General features: G+C 35.4%; 1 pseudogene; it reads right to left on the bottom strand.

The window, feature by feature from the left end:
- Nucleotides 1-8,373: 8,373 nt before the first annotated feature.
- LOC132164752 (cyclic nucleotide-gated ion channel 1-like) lies at nt 8,374-13,199 on the bottom strand (annotated as a pseudogene).
- Nucleotides 13,200-15,396: the final 2,197 nt, after the last annotated feature.

Genomic DNA, 15,396 nt, shown 5'->3' with positions numbered 1-15,396 from the left:
TGACTTGGCGCTCCGTGTGGACGAACCACCCGCCCTCACGGAGGAAAGTACGCTACAAGAGATTACTAAACATGAACGGTGGGAGCGATCAAATCGCTTAAGTCTAATGTTCATGAAATCTCATGTCTCTAAGGGCATCAGGGGTTCCATCCCTGAATGCACTAAGGCTAAGGCATTCATTAAGGCAGTTGAGGAACAATTTGTGAGTTCCGACAAGGCCTTAGCCAGCACCCTAATGAAGAAACTATCAAGCAAGTCCTTTGATAATTCCAGAAGTGTGCGTGAGCACATTATGGAAATGAGGGACATGGCAGCTCAACTCAAGTCCCTAGAGATTGACATATCTGAGTCATTCTTGGTGCATTTCATTTTGAACTCTCTTCCCTCTGAGTATGTTCCTTTTAAAATATCCTATAACACACATAAAGATAAATGGTCAGTAAATGAACTTCTGACCATGTGTGTTCAAGAGGAAGAGAGGTTAAAGCATGAGAAGCCAGAAGGTGTTCACATGGCTATTCATGCTAAGGGAAAGACCAAGAGAGGCAAGCATGCCCAAAACTTCAAAAGGGAGAACAAGTTGCCAATCAAGAAAATTGGCAAGAAGGATACTTGTTACTTTTGCAAGAAAGAAGGGCATATGAAGAAAGATTGCCAAAAATATATAAAGTGGCTCGAAAGAAAAGGTAATCTTATATCTCTAGTGTGTCATGAATCTTTTTTTGTTGAGGCTCCTAATAATACATGGTGGATTGATTCGGGTTCTACAATCCATATTGTCAACTCAATGCAGGGTTTTCTCACAACAAGGAAGCCAGCAAGCAATGAACAACGTGTTTATTCAGGAAACAAACTATTTTCACAAGTAGAAGCTGTTGGGACCTTTAGAATAATTTTGAAATCTGGATATGTTTTAGACCTTGAAAATGTATTTTTTATTCCAGAATTTTCTAGAAATTTAATTTCAGTTTCCAAATTGGATGCTTGGGTTTTGGATTTTGGTTTATCAATTCAACTTTTAGTATTTTTAAAGGTGAACAATTGATTGGTGGTGGAATAAAAATTGATGGTTTATTCAAAATTGATCTAGATCCCAATTTTGAAAACAATTATTTATCATTGCATACTGATGTTGGCATAAAGAGGAGTCTAATGGATCAAAACTCCGCTTTGTTATGGCACAGGAGATTAGGACATATCTCCATTGAGAGAATCAAAAGGTTAGTGAATGATGGAGTTTTAAAAACTCTTGATTTTACAAACCTTGGTACTTGTGTGGATTGCATAAAGGGAAAGCAAACCACTAAGACCACTAAAGGTGCCAAAAGGAGTTCTGAGATTCTTGAGATCATACACACTGATATCTGTGGACCTTTTCCTACTCCCTGCCTAAATGGTCAAAGATATTTCATATCTTTTATTGATGACCATACAAGGTTTATGTATCTCTATCTTCTAAATGATAAGGCTGAAGCATTAAATGCTTTCCAGACCTATAAGGTAGAAGTAGAGAAACAAAAGGAAAAGAAAATCAAGATCGTAAGATCTGATAGAGGCGGAGAGTACTATGGTAGGTACACAGAAAAGGGACAAATGATAGGTCCATTTGCGAAATTCCTTGAAGAGGAAGGTATTGTGGCTCAATACACGATGCCTGGCACACCACAACAAAATGGTGTAGCAGAAAGAAGGAATCGTACACTTATGGACATGGTTAGGAGCATGCTGAGTAATTCCCATCTCCCTTTATTTTTATGGAGTGAAGCCTTAAAAACTGCTGTGTATGTTTTAAACAGGGTTCCATCCAAGGCTGTCCCCAAGACACCTTTTGAATTATGGAATGGGTGGAAACCAAGTTTAAATCATTTACACATATGGGGTTGTCCTGCTGAAGTAAGGATTTACAATCCAAGTCTAAAGAAATTAGACCCAAGGACAACCAGCGGATTTTTTATGGGCTATGCAGTTAACTCCAAGGGATTTAGGTTTTACTGTCCTTCGCATAGTCCTAGAATTGTTGAGTCTATAAATGCAAAATTTATAGAGGATACTGAACCTTGTGGGAGTGCTCATCCTCAAATGGTTGAATTAGAGGAAGCACGAGAGTTGACTGAAACTCCTTCACATGAAGGACGTTTGATTGTGCTTAGGGAAAATCAAAATGATTTCCTTGAACCACAATCAATTTCAGAACAGCCAACTCCTGAGGAACAGGTTCTGAATGAGCCTACTCAACCTCCTCCAAATGGGGAGGAAGTAGGATTAAGAAGATCCTCTAGAATATGTAGACCAGCAATCCCTAGTGATTATGTTGTATACCTCCAAGAGTCTGATTTTGACATTGGGCCTAAAGATGATCCAAAATCATTTTCACAAGCCATGAGTGGAGATAACTCCACATTTTGGTTCAATGCCATGAAGGAAGAGATGGAATCCATGGCTAAAAATCAAGTCTGGGATCTCGTTGACTTACCAGAGGGAGCTGTAGCCGTAGGCTGCAAATGGGTTTACAAAACCAAAACAGATGCTTCTGGTAAAGTTGAACGGTATAAAGCTAGACTTGTGGCCAAGGGATTTACTCAGAAGGAAGGCATTGATTATCATGAAACCTTCTCTCCAGTATCAAAGAAGGATTCATTTAGAATAATCATGGCATTAGTAGCTCACTTTGATCTAGAGCTACATCAAATGGATGTGAAAACAGCATTTTTAAATGGGGATCTTGAAGAAGAGGTATACATGAAACAACCTGAAGGATTTGATGATAACAGTCAGAAGGCTTGCAAATTAAAGAAATCTATTTATGGGCTAAAACAAGCCTCCCGCCAATGGTATATCAAATTTCACAAAGTTATTACCTCATATGGTTTTGTTGAGAACTTTGTTGATCAGTGCATATACCTTAAGGTCAGTGGGAGTAAAGTTATTTTCTTAGTCCTATATGTAGATGATATTTTGCTTGCAAGTAATGATTTAGGTTTGCTACAAGAAAGCAAACAGTTCCTCTCTCAAAACTTTGAAATGAAAGATTTGGGTGAAGCCTCATATGTCATTGGCATAGAGATTCACAGAGACAGAAATCAAAGAATATTAGAATTGTCTCAGAAGGCTTACATTGAAAAGGTTTTAGAGAGATTCAGAATGAAGAACTGTTCAACTTCTGTAGCACCTATCATTAAAGGGGATAAATTCAGTAATAATCAGTGTCCCCAGAATGCATTGGAACAAGAACAGATGAAAAGTATCCCATATGCATCTGCAGTTGGCAGCCTATTATATGCACAGGTCTGTACTAGACCTGACATTGCAATGGCAGTTGGAATGCTGGGTCGATATCAAAGCAACCCAGGATTGGAACATTGGAAAGCTGCAAAGAAAGTGATGCGGTATTTGCAAGGAACCAAGGACTACAGTCTGACATACAGACACACTGACCATTTGGAGGTGGTTGGATATTCAGATTCAGATTTTGCTGGATGTGTGGATAGCAGGAAGTCTACTTCAGGATATATCTTTCTTCTTGCTGGAGGGGCTATATCTTGGAGAAGCAGCAAGCAGACTATAATTGCTACATCTACAATGGAAGCAGAATTTATTGCATGCTATGAAGCCACTACACAGGCATTATGGTTGAGAAATTTTGTTAGTGGTCTCAAGGTTGTCGATTCTATAGCGAGACCAATCAAGATCTTCTGCGATAATCGTGCTGCCATTTTCTTTTCTAAGAATAATAAAAGTGGAAGCAGAAGTAAGCATATCGACATCAAGTACCTTCGTGTGAGAGAGAACATTAAAAGGAATGAAGTATTCATTGAGCATATTAGTACTGAACTGATGATTGCGGATCCCATGACTAAAGGTTTACCGGTAAAGCAGTTTAAAAGTCATGTGGAGCATATGGGGCTCATTGATTCATTTTGTACTTAGTTCTTTCTATTCAGTCTATAGACATCATGTTATTTTAATAAAGTTTTGTGCACATTTATTATCTTATCCATGAGGATAAAATTAAGTTTGGACCCGAATGACTTATAGGAAGTTCGTTCATTAAGTACATTATCCATAAAGTACTCATTTAGGGAGGTATTAGACATCGTGATACATGGAAGGGACGGCTTATTACATAAAAGCTTTACCGCCATGATTCGTGTGTAGTATTCCTTGAATGAGTGGGAGGATTCCATGAATGGTTGGAATAGATAAAGTATTGGCCAAATCATAGAACTGAACACCATAAGGAATTTATGTGTCATAAGGGCCAAGTGGGAGAATGTAAGAAATTCCATTTAAGTATGTCCCTTATATCACATATATTATTGTAATTATAAAATTACGGTGTTCAATATTCTATTCCAATTTGAAGCTTATTATGTAAATCAAATATTATGAATTAAATGACTGATTTAATTCTTGTGGAACAAGTATTTGATTTCAATCAAATATTCTGAATTAAATCACTGATTTAATTCTTGTGGAACAAGTATTTGATTTAATTAATGATTTAATATTTGTGGAATCAATTAGCTGTATTGATTGATTTTTTATTCCTTGATGGGAGGAATAATTAAGGTAACAGCTCTAATTGAGGGTCCCCTGACCTACCTATAAATAAGGCCTGTGTATTCCATCAATACTCACTCACTGGTAGGCATAGGTCAGAAGAACCTCTCAATAAAATTGTTTTTAGTTTGATTGCTGTGGAGTCGTTCTTCAAGCTGCTTGAGCAAAGCAATGGCTGGAGGTACATATACATATATATATTAAATTTCCGCTGCTAATTATATTGTTAATTAGCATTTATATATATTCAATATCTTACAACGTCATCATCCAAAAAAATCTTGCGTCATCATCCAAAAAAATCTTCAAAATGCGTGACATACATAAATTAGCCAAAAACAAATATATGTTGTGGAGGCTCCCGCTGACATCACTCCAATGATCTTTTCCTTAGCTTGTTTTGCATGCTGGTGCCCCATATATTGCCCATTGATCCGTCCAACCAAGCGAGAATATGCTCATAGATAAAACCTCGAAATTACAATATATATTTGATCTGAGTAGTTAAGTAAAAAGTACAAAGTAAAATAAAAAATGAAAAGATAAAAATTAAAGGAAAAATGCGATTTACTTGATTTATAATTAGTTCTTTATAGTATTAAAATAAATTCAAATATTTTTGAGGTATACCAAATTAACAATTTAATTTTTACACTTAAATTTTGTCCACTAATTTAACAAATTTTGTTAGAGTGAAACATATTTAAATAGGGCATGCATATGTCACAATTTTATTGGCTTTAATATTTCACAGCTGGAGAAATTGAATTATTTTTTGGGTTAAATACTAAAAACGCCCTAGGATTTGGACACTTTATTTTTTTTCTCCCCTAGGGTTTGATTTGTATCACATGAGGTACCTGTAGTTTTGATAAAGACCAAATTGGTCATTCCATCCATTGATTCAACGGAAGTCTACGTCACTGACACGTGGACCAATTAAAATTCAACACCTGGTATAAGTGGCCACGTCATTAGTAATGGCGTGGCCACCTAATTAAAATTTTATTTTTTCAAAAAAAAAAGAAAAAAAAGAAAGAAATTTGGAGGGGGTGGCCAAGCGACCCCCTTGGTGCCCGAGGGGGTGACCAAAACCACCCCCAATGGTGGTTTGGGGGTGGCCGAGCCACCCCCATCCGGCCAGATGGGGGTGGCCTGGCCACCCCCATGGCCAAAGGGGGTGGCCGAGCCACTCTCAAATTTATTTTTTATTTTTTGAAAAAAAAAAATTTTTTAATTGTTTTTAAAAAAATAAAAAATTTAATTAGGTGGCCACGTCATCATTGATGATATGACCACTTATACCAGATGTCGAATTTTAATTGGTCTACGTGTCAGTGAGGTGGATTTCCATTAAGTCAACTAACGGTCAATAGATGGAATGACCAATTTGGTCTTTATCAAAATCACAGGTATCTCATGTAATACAAATCAAACCCTATTGGGAAAGAAATAAAGTATCCAAACCCTAGGGAAGTTTTTAGTATTTAACCTTTATTTTTTTTGACATATCTCAAAGACCTTTTAATTTATGTTAATATTACATTGAGCTAATTACAGATCAAATAAACTGTTTTTACATTTTTCCTAAAACGTACTAAACCCAACATTGAGTATTGTTGAGATATGAATATCTCATTGGACTTAGCAACCCAAATATTCGGCCCCTCCTGCATGGAGCTTAGGCTTAAGGCCCGTTAGTATAAAAAGTCCACTACATGCGATTAATCACAATAGAGATTTTTACAATTACTCATATCTATGGCGATGGAGTTAAAGGAAATTGAGATTGTATCCGTAATTTGTTGTGCAATTTGCTAATTGATGTCATTGTTGCTGAAGTCATAGAACAGATGGAGGACAAAATGCGTAATGCCCTCGACCAAAATATCAGTACTTTTTATCTTTATAACATAAGTAATCAACTCGTGGGGATCAACCCATTTCAAGTACAATATTATTGTAAAATAATTTCAAAGGGTGGGCATGAAGGTTATGAAATTTGGTAGTTAACTTTATTAGGTTTAAGGTTCAAATTTTTTTAGATAAAAATAATTATTTGAGGTTACACCTCACGGCAAAGTCTTGACTTACCTTATTTGTGTGGTAGGACCTTGTTGCATAAGTATGGAGTTTAACCTTAAAGATGGGTACACAAAATAACCCTAATTTATAAGTAAAGATTTTAAAAGGTGTGTGTAAATGTCTTTCGGTGATAGCTCAATCAGTGGGAATCACTATACTTAATGAAGCGATCGGTGAAAATCACTATGTTTCATGAGGCGAAAGTTATTAGTACGAATCTTTCTCTCACTTCTTTTGTGCATACATAGAAAAACAAGGGTGTAAATGATGTAAGACAGTAAGAGCTTAGGTAATATTGTTTTTGTCATTATGTCTAGGCACTCTTCTATAAATGAGTGCAATCTAACTAGCAATAATATATCTAATCCTTTCTTACGAATTCATCTTCTCCTTTCCCTCATTGCTCTAACTTGGAAAACAATCCGTGAATTAACAAAATTACCATGGACATGATCACGTTGCAATTAAAAACTTTCCGGTAGTAGTTTTTAGTTGGCAAATGAAAACTTGGCCCGCTACCGTTGATTGGGGTACCAGGTTGTAGCTTCGCCCACTACCGTTGATATGTTATTCCCGCTTTTTCGGCACTTCATTATTCCGTACGTGTTGCGCAGCTGGGTCTCACTTCAGACCTATCCCTTTCTTTTCCTTTTTCTTTTCTTTTTCATTTTTAATATCCAATAATTATATGAGGGTCAATGCCTAAACGCTAAACTCTAAACCTTATATAATTAAAGATTAAGAAAGGGAATTTAACATGAAGAAGTAACAAAGACATCAAAAATAAAACTAGCTTGCTTAATTTATTGTGCAAAGAAAAACATGGGGAAAAGGAGGTACAAATTAAAATGACTAGAAAAACAAAAACATGATCAAGATGTTGAAAGTGGCGAACATTAACATTAACATTGAAAAAAATAAAGATGTGTGTGGCACAGTTGGTCTTGAATTTTCCAACAGACTGCTAGTATTGTTTTGCTTAGTTATTTTGGGAGAAATTTATATTCCTCTTTTCCTTAATTAAGGTGCTGGAAAACTCCTTTTATATATATATATATATATAGTTGTGCTTTGTGTGGTAAACTGACTTGATCAGATGGTTGCGATACAATCTTCTTTTTAACCTGCGTTTCTGATTTAAATACATCTACAAAGAATAATAAGAAAATTCCAATATCCAATATATAGTTAAATATATGAGGGTCATTGCAACCCTAAACCCTATACAATTATAGATTATGGAAGGGAATTTAATATGAAGAATTAATAAACACTTACTTGTTCAATTAATGTTTGCTAGCCAAGCCATCATACAATGAGGGAAAGAAATACATTTCATCCTCGTATTATCACCTTGGCTTTATAGCCTTCAAATTTTGAAGAATAACATGACTCGGAACTCCACAAACTATTATCACACTCGGAAATGCCTAGCTAGTCAGGTTACCAAGTGGATACCACCACTATCGAAGACAATTTGGAAAGCTATATATACAACATATTTTCAGCAAAGAACAAAATATATATATATATATATTCAGCAAACATATTTTCAGCAGAGAATAATCTGTAATTCTGTTGTATCGACAGTTTATTAATTAGTTAGAGAAATCCTTCATTTCCATAATTCAAACAACTAGCAAGTCTTTCATTGGAAAAGCAGCGGAGATTTCGGTAGACAACTTAAGGTTTTTTTGAACTACTATTGAAACACAAAGAGCATGAGAGCTATAGCATCGATCTGTTCCCTTTGGGTAACAGGGCAGATGACATTTCACTTTTCTTCTTCTCCTCAACCCGCCGTATTCTAGAACGGAAAGCTTCTTGTATAACACAAGCTGCTTTATTACGGTGCCAGCTGGAAACTATAGTCCTCAAGTCGCTGGCCATTAGAGCAAAGGCTTCAACTTCTGTATGGGTTTTCAAACTTTTGGGAGACATTGGGAGGTTGGATAGGTTGGCGACGTCGGAGAGTTCCAACCCCCAATCTAGAAGTTGTTCTCCATAGAAACTACCTCCCTCAATACACTCAACGCTTCCTTTGCCATTAATGGTGGTGAAGTTCCATATGATGCCTTGCGTTATGAAGAGCATCACATCAAGTGGTTCTCCCTCCCTCACAATGTAGCTATGCTTATTGTAATGCACTGGCGTGAGATAGTCGCATATCATCAATTGTAACTGTGAACCATTTGGTCCTTGAAGCTGTGGCACCTAGCAGCACAAGCAAAAGAGGAGTAACGAGAACGCTACTGTCAAATAGGAAATCATTAAATTATCTGAAGGTGTATATATAAAAATTCATTGTCAAGAATTAAAACGGCATGTAAAATTTAAGGAAACACATTAGTTACTACTTTCAATCCTAAGAATTACAATAATTAAGTTTATATAAAGAGATAAATTTAATCACTTAACCATTACTTTAACATTCCCTCTCACGTGTGGACTTAAACTCTCTTTTAATAGATGAGGTCCAACACATAGAATATTTAATTTAAATGGGGTAAATTGACGGAATCAAAGTTCGATCCCAGTACCTTTGGCTTTGATACTATGTTAAATCACCAGTTATCCTTAAAGCTTAAGCTTTTGAGATAATTGGTAATTTAACATTAATAATAATAATTAAATGATTAAATTCATTATTTTTATTATTTAAAAAAATTAAAACAAAAACAAAAATTGATAATATTTGTTATTAGAGTAATGGATATGAGTTTAAATTTCACATTTCAGTTAAATATTTTACAAAAAATTAATTTAATCATATAATTAATATTTAAAGAAAAATGTGAATGGTCTTGATCAATGTGTATGCTAAAATGAATCAAGAACATGAATGGTCTTGAACATATGCTAAAATGGATCGGGTTCATGCAAAGATCGATGCGAGTAGCTAGTAACTGAGTTATTGGCTAAATGAGACATCCATACCATGTCAAGCACTAGTCACATTTATACTGTTACACCAGAATGACTATTCAATGTTATAATTGGAGCCCCTAAGTTATTTACAAAACCTAGTCTCATATTGTGCCTTACTTAATAAGGAACCAATGTTAAACTTAGCATTGATGCAACACCTTCACCTACCATCTACTTAATGTGAGACTTAATTAATGTTCTACGGTGTTATAATCGATTTCCTCCACTCAAATCTCAAATGTTCTCATCAAGCCCACATCATATTGCAGTGCTCTAAATGAGACATCCATACCATGTTAAGCACTAGTCACATTTATACTGTTACACCAGAATGACTATTCAATGTTATAATTGGAGCCCCTAAGTTATTTACAAAACCTAGTCTCATATTGTGCCTTACTTAATAAGGAACCAATGTTAAACTTAGCATTGATGCAACACCTTCACATACCATCTACTTAATGTGAGACTTAATTAACGTTCTACGGTGTTATAATCGATTTCCTCCACTCAAATCTCAAATGTTCTCATCAAGCCCACATCATATTGCAGTGCTCTAGGGCCATATGATATTATTAGATTACTCTATACCATTTGTCACAATTTTGAAAAGCGCTAACTATATTTAAGCTATTAAGGAAGACTACACTTACTCTCACTTTTTTACGTAATTTTTTTATACTCATAAGTGGCTTTTAAAACCACGTACCAATAGATACGAAATTGATTTTTATTGGATTTTGATTCAATTGTAGTTTTAAAAATCACTTATGCATGTGAAAAAATTATATAAAAAAAATGAAAATAAGTGTAGTATTTCTCTATGCTATTACGTACTTCAAAATAACTACTCAATCTTACAATTAAAACTTTTCAAATATAATTACTTACCAAACATGTATAGTCTCACCTAATGACGAATAAATGTGAGATTTAACATCAAAGTACGCTGCACTTTCACAATCTACTCAACTTTTAAAAAAAAAAAAAAAGGGAAGAGGACTAACTTTCCTTATTAATGGTAAGCAGATATGGCACTTAATGTTCCTTCCAAGTCCCATGGGAAGATAAGGCAGCATATTATGCACGTCAACATCTTTCTTTTCTTTCAGCAGGCGATGAATTTCGGACATGATCTCCTGTTTTGTACTAGGAGAGGGCTGCAGGTTTCTCTCTATCCACAACTCAATGTCTCGCTCTTTAGCTTTCATAGTCTCCTTTGCCTTTTTATTCTCAAACCACGTAGATGTCTCGAACTGCAAGAAAATCTGCAATGGGACCACTTCAATTTATCAAATTCTACTGCTAAATTATTATTTATTACAAAACTTAAATATGATAATTAAAAATGAAAATTTTAATTAATTTAATTATCTAATAAATATTTTAAAACATAAATTTAGCTTTTACAAACTCAAGGTCATTCGAAAAATAAATGAACCAAACTCCTGAACATTCAATACATGACTTGACTCAACTCAATTACAATCCTATCTGACCTATCTATAGTATCTTTAAAAATGACTATATTTTTTTATTCTTATATTTAATAGTTAAGGAAATACTTTTTTAGGAAAAATAAAAAATTATTCCCTAATTTGTTTTAGAAAAGAATCACTCCTTAGGTTTTATTTACTTTAAAAATCACTTCATGTGTCAACTTTTTAATTTGTTCAAATTGCTGATGAAGTGTATGTGACCTGATCAGCTAGCTAGCCAATCGCTTAGCTATGTAATTAAGTGGACACATCATACTCATAATTTTCTCTGAAAATCCAATTATACTCTTCAAAATAAAAATAAATAAAAAATTACAAAATAAAATTTTTTAAAAAAGAAAGCCCCCTCTGTGAGGGTTGAATGTTGAGAGGAGGTGGTTTGTTCTTCTAAATTTTTTTATTTTTTTAATATTATTATTTTGAAGGGTATAATTGGAATTTCACAGAAAAAGTACCGGTATGATGTGCCGACTTTTTGATGTTGTTGCATGTGACTTCAAAATACTAGATATGTATGCATATATGTATGGACAACAAAAGGCACCGTTTCGTCTGTCCATAGTCAATAATACATAACGTCTCCTGAGCTGCATAGCCTTTTTAACCCAAAAACTTTAATGTTGATCTCACAAACTAATAAAGATTTTGTTAAATGAATGTTTCTTGGCCATTCTATTGAATTGATATAGCTCAAGCAATGTTTCAAGAAACAAAATAAAGATAAAAAGGGGCGCACCAAGATTAATCTTAGAAAAGAAAAAAAAGAAAAAAAAATCAAATAACAGACAAAATAAGACAAAAGGAATAAAGATAAAATGATGACGAGTAAGTGTGAATAACCATATTGTTTCGTTAATTAATCTTCAAGGTTGGCCTTTTAGATGACTTATCTGATCATAAAGCAAAAGAAACCTGCGTCCTATTATGCGTATAGAAAACTAGAAACCATCCTTAATGATCACACACAAAATTAAATAAATACGGGAGGGAATCTTTATATATATATATAACAATTCAATATCTATGTATATATATGGTGAGCGAGCACCAACCTGCAAATTTCCGATGAAGTACAAAAACAGTAACATTCCAGAGATTGCAATACTAAATGCGAAGCAATTTTCCCAAAAAGCCGTGCTTGTTTAAAGGTTTTGACCAAAAGAACTGCAAAAATCAAGGAAACAATAATCTATTTACTATTTAGTAATTAGTAATATAAATTAAGACTAGAGCTAGCTGTATGTAGGACTCAACATACGCAAACAGAAGCCAAGATCGATCACAACCCCAAAATAACAATACCTACAAAGACCATCATCTAAACAATGAGAGCTGTATATATATATATATATATATCTTTTCACGTAATTTCATATTTGAGCTGCAATTGAGCTAATTGGCTTATCAAGGTTTCTTCTCTTCTTCCGTTCCTCTCCACTTTTTCTTGTTTTCCCCCTATTTTCTTGTGATCACGACAAAAACATCTGAATAAATGCAATATAGTCTTAATTTAGAAGTAAAAAAAATTGAAATATCAGGAAATGCAGGATATTGCACAAACTCCTGTTATATCATGTTGCACTCTGCATGGTGCAGCAAATGTACAAGATCAACCGAAACTCTTCCATTTTTTTAATTTAGCCTTGAATGATATGTTTATTGATGACAAGCATATAAAAATTGTTGTGGAATATTTAATGATAAAGCTAGCCTAATGGGCATACCTCAAATTTCGTAAGCCCCACCAGAAACAGTAGGAGAGCTTCTGTGGAAAATTTGTTGACGATACGATACCAGATTGAAGGGCTAAGAGGAATATTCCAAAATCAAAGAGGGTAATATTTGGTGGACTTACTGGACAATAATAATTTAAAAATGTGTAATTTCCTAAACTATGTTCGCATCTCAAAGCACTTCTGGTACATCCAATATGACTTTCACAAGCTATTTGCCAACAAGCCGTCTCTTGTTCGATAGAAAAAAAGTACCAAAAGGCACCCAACACCTACAAGGCCAGCAAGTCTCTTAAAGATCAGTAAATTTACAGGTATCCAAACAAAAACTAAAGAAAAATATTAAAAGAAGGTAAGAACACTGCAGATATATATGAGAAAATACGAGTTCCATTTAAAAGGACGGAGACAGTAATACGATATTGAGAACATGATATAAATGGTCTAGTTCGAGGTTAGTAGACCCTACACTTTCCGTGGAAATGCCAGAGGAAATTATGCACGGCCATATTTTGTTTATTGATTTTCATTTCACTACAAATATTTTATGCAGGGTTCAAATACAATTATAAGAAGTTAAGGTAGCTCTTGTTTAATCAAAATAAATATGAGAGTGCAATTAAGTACAGCTTTTTAGTGGAACTAATTAATGCATGGTAACCTAAAACAAACCATGAGATGAACATAAGTGTCCTAAGCCAATTAGTACTATTTTTTTTTTCTTTTAAATCAACGGGGAAGGGAGAAAACGGAGAGTTTTATTTTTCTTTTAAGGCTCTGTTTGTTTCAGCATAAAATATTTTCTATCGTAAAATATTTTTAGAAAAGTCATTTTACAAAAAAATGTTTTACGATAAAAATATTTTCCGGCGTTTGGCGCGGCATGGAAAATTACAAATATTTTTTATATTTTCATTTAATCATATTAACTTATAAAATGTAATTTTTATTCAGAACTAAAAATTACCGACTGTGACTCACCCAGGACCCGCCCGGACCCTACCTGGCCTAGACCCTATCGGGACTCATTGGAATCAGCCCGAAACCTTTATAGGATCCTCACAAGACCCGACAGGGGCATGTAATTTAGTGTTTAATATGATTTTGCGTACACATCAAATACCGGAAAATGTTTTACAGGAAAATGTTTTCATCTAAAAATGTTTTTCAGGAAAATGTTTTCTGCTGAAAACATTTTCCGACGTTGGGGACCTGACTAGGACCCGCCTGATTTTCCGTACATGACAAATACCAGAAAATGTTTCTAAGAAATCATTTTCAAGGAAAATATTTTCCACCGAGAATATTTTCTGACGAGTCCCGGGCAGGTCCGGTCGAGTCCTGGTCAGGTCCCGGTTAAATCCCAAGTAGGTCCCGACGGGGTCCTGGGCAAGTCTCGAGCGAGTCTCAGTCAAGTCTCGGGCGAGTCTCGACAGGGTCCTGGGCGGTTCCCGATCAAGTCCTAATGGGGTCCTGAGCAAGTCCCGATCAAGTCTCAGGTGGGTCCCGGTCAAGTCTCGAGCAAGTCTCGGTCAAGTCCCAAGTGGTTCCTAGGCAAGTCCTAGTCATGTCCTGGGCAGGTCCTGGTCCAGTCCCGGGCAGGTTCGGGCAGGTCCCAATGGGGTCCCGGGCGGGTCCCGGTCAAGTCTCAACAGGTTTCAAGGTGGGTCCGGTCGAGTCTCGGTCAAGTCCTGAGTGGGTCCTGGGCAGGTCCCGAGCAGGTCTCGATCAAGTTCCAGGTGAGTCACAGGCGGGTCCCGGGCGAGTCCCGATCAAGTCCCATGGAAGTCCCGGTCAAGCCCCAGGCGAGTCCGGGACAAGTCCCTGGCAGGTCTAGGCGGGTCTCGAGTAGGTCCTAATAGGGTCTCGTGCAGGTCCTAGGTGGGTCCTGGTTAAGTCCAGGCGGGTCTTGGCAAGATCCGTTGATTTATGAATGAGATGCTCAAAGTCGGAAAATGGTTTATGGTTTTTTAAAAACCGTAAACCATTTTTCGAAAATTAAAGAATTTTCGGTCAAAGGAAAAATATTTTTCGTTGACTATTATTTTACGTTGCATCAAACGCCCAAAAATTCAAAAAACATTTTCGGTAAATCATTTTATGGTGAAACAAACGGAGCCTAAGTCTCTTCTCAAATTGAAAATTACCCTTTAAGCTTGGCCTAATTACATAAAGGAATAGAACTCGATCCTAGTAGGCGTGTGATTAAGTGTTAGGGTAGTAAGACTTGGTTTCTAAGCCCTGCCTTAAACTATGATTTCGTGTTTATTTAAAAGGGTCCTTGTGTATGAAGAAAGCCTACACTCTTTGGCCGCAATTCAGAATTAAGGAGAAGATCAAAGAAGTCTTTAGATCAAACTCTAACTGTCAAACACAAACTCAAAACCATTCTTGAAGTCCAAACCATCAATATAGCGATCTATTTTAAGAATAAACATGTTGTTTTGTGTTTTGAAAAAAAAAAAAATTGGTGCCATGTTTATCATGAAGCTCGACCCCTACGAGTTTTTCACTGCTACTGACATGATTATGAATATAAACTATTTGCACAATTAATGCATGAGTTTAATTAATTCATTTGACACCCAAAA

This window comes from Corylus avellana, chromosome ca1, assembly GCF_901000735.1.
Source record: "Corylus avellana chromosome ca1, CavTom2PMs-1.0".
In the NCBI taxonomy this organism is placed as follows: Eukaryota; Viridiplantae; Streptophyta; class Magnoliopsida; order Fagales; family Betulaceae; genus Corylus; species Corylus avellana.
This window is presented reverse-complemented; position numbering and strand designations above follow the sequence as displayed.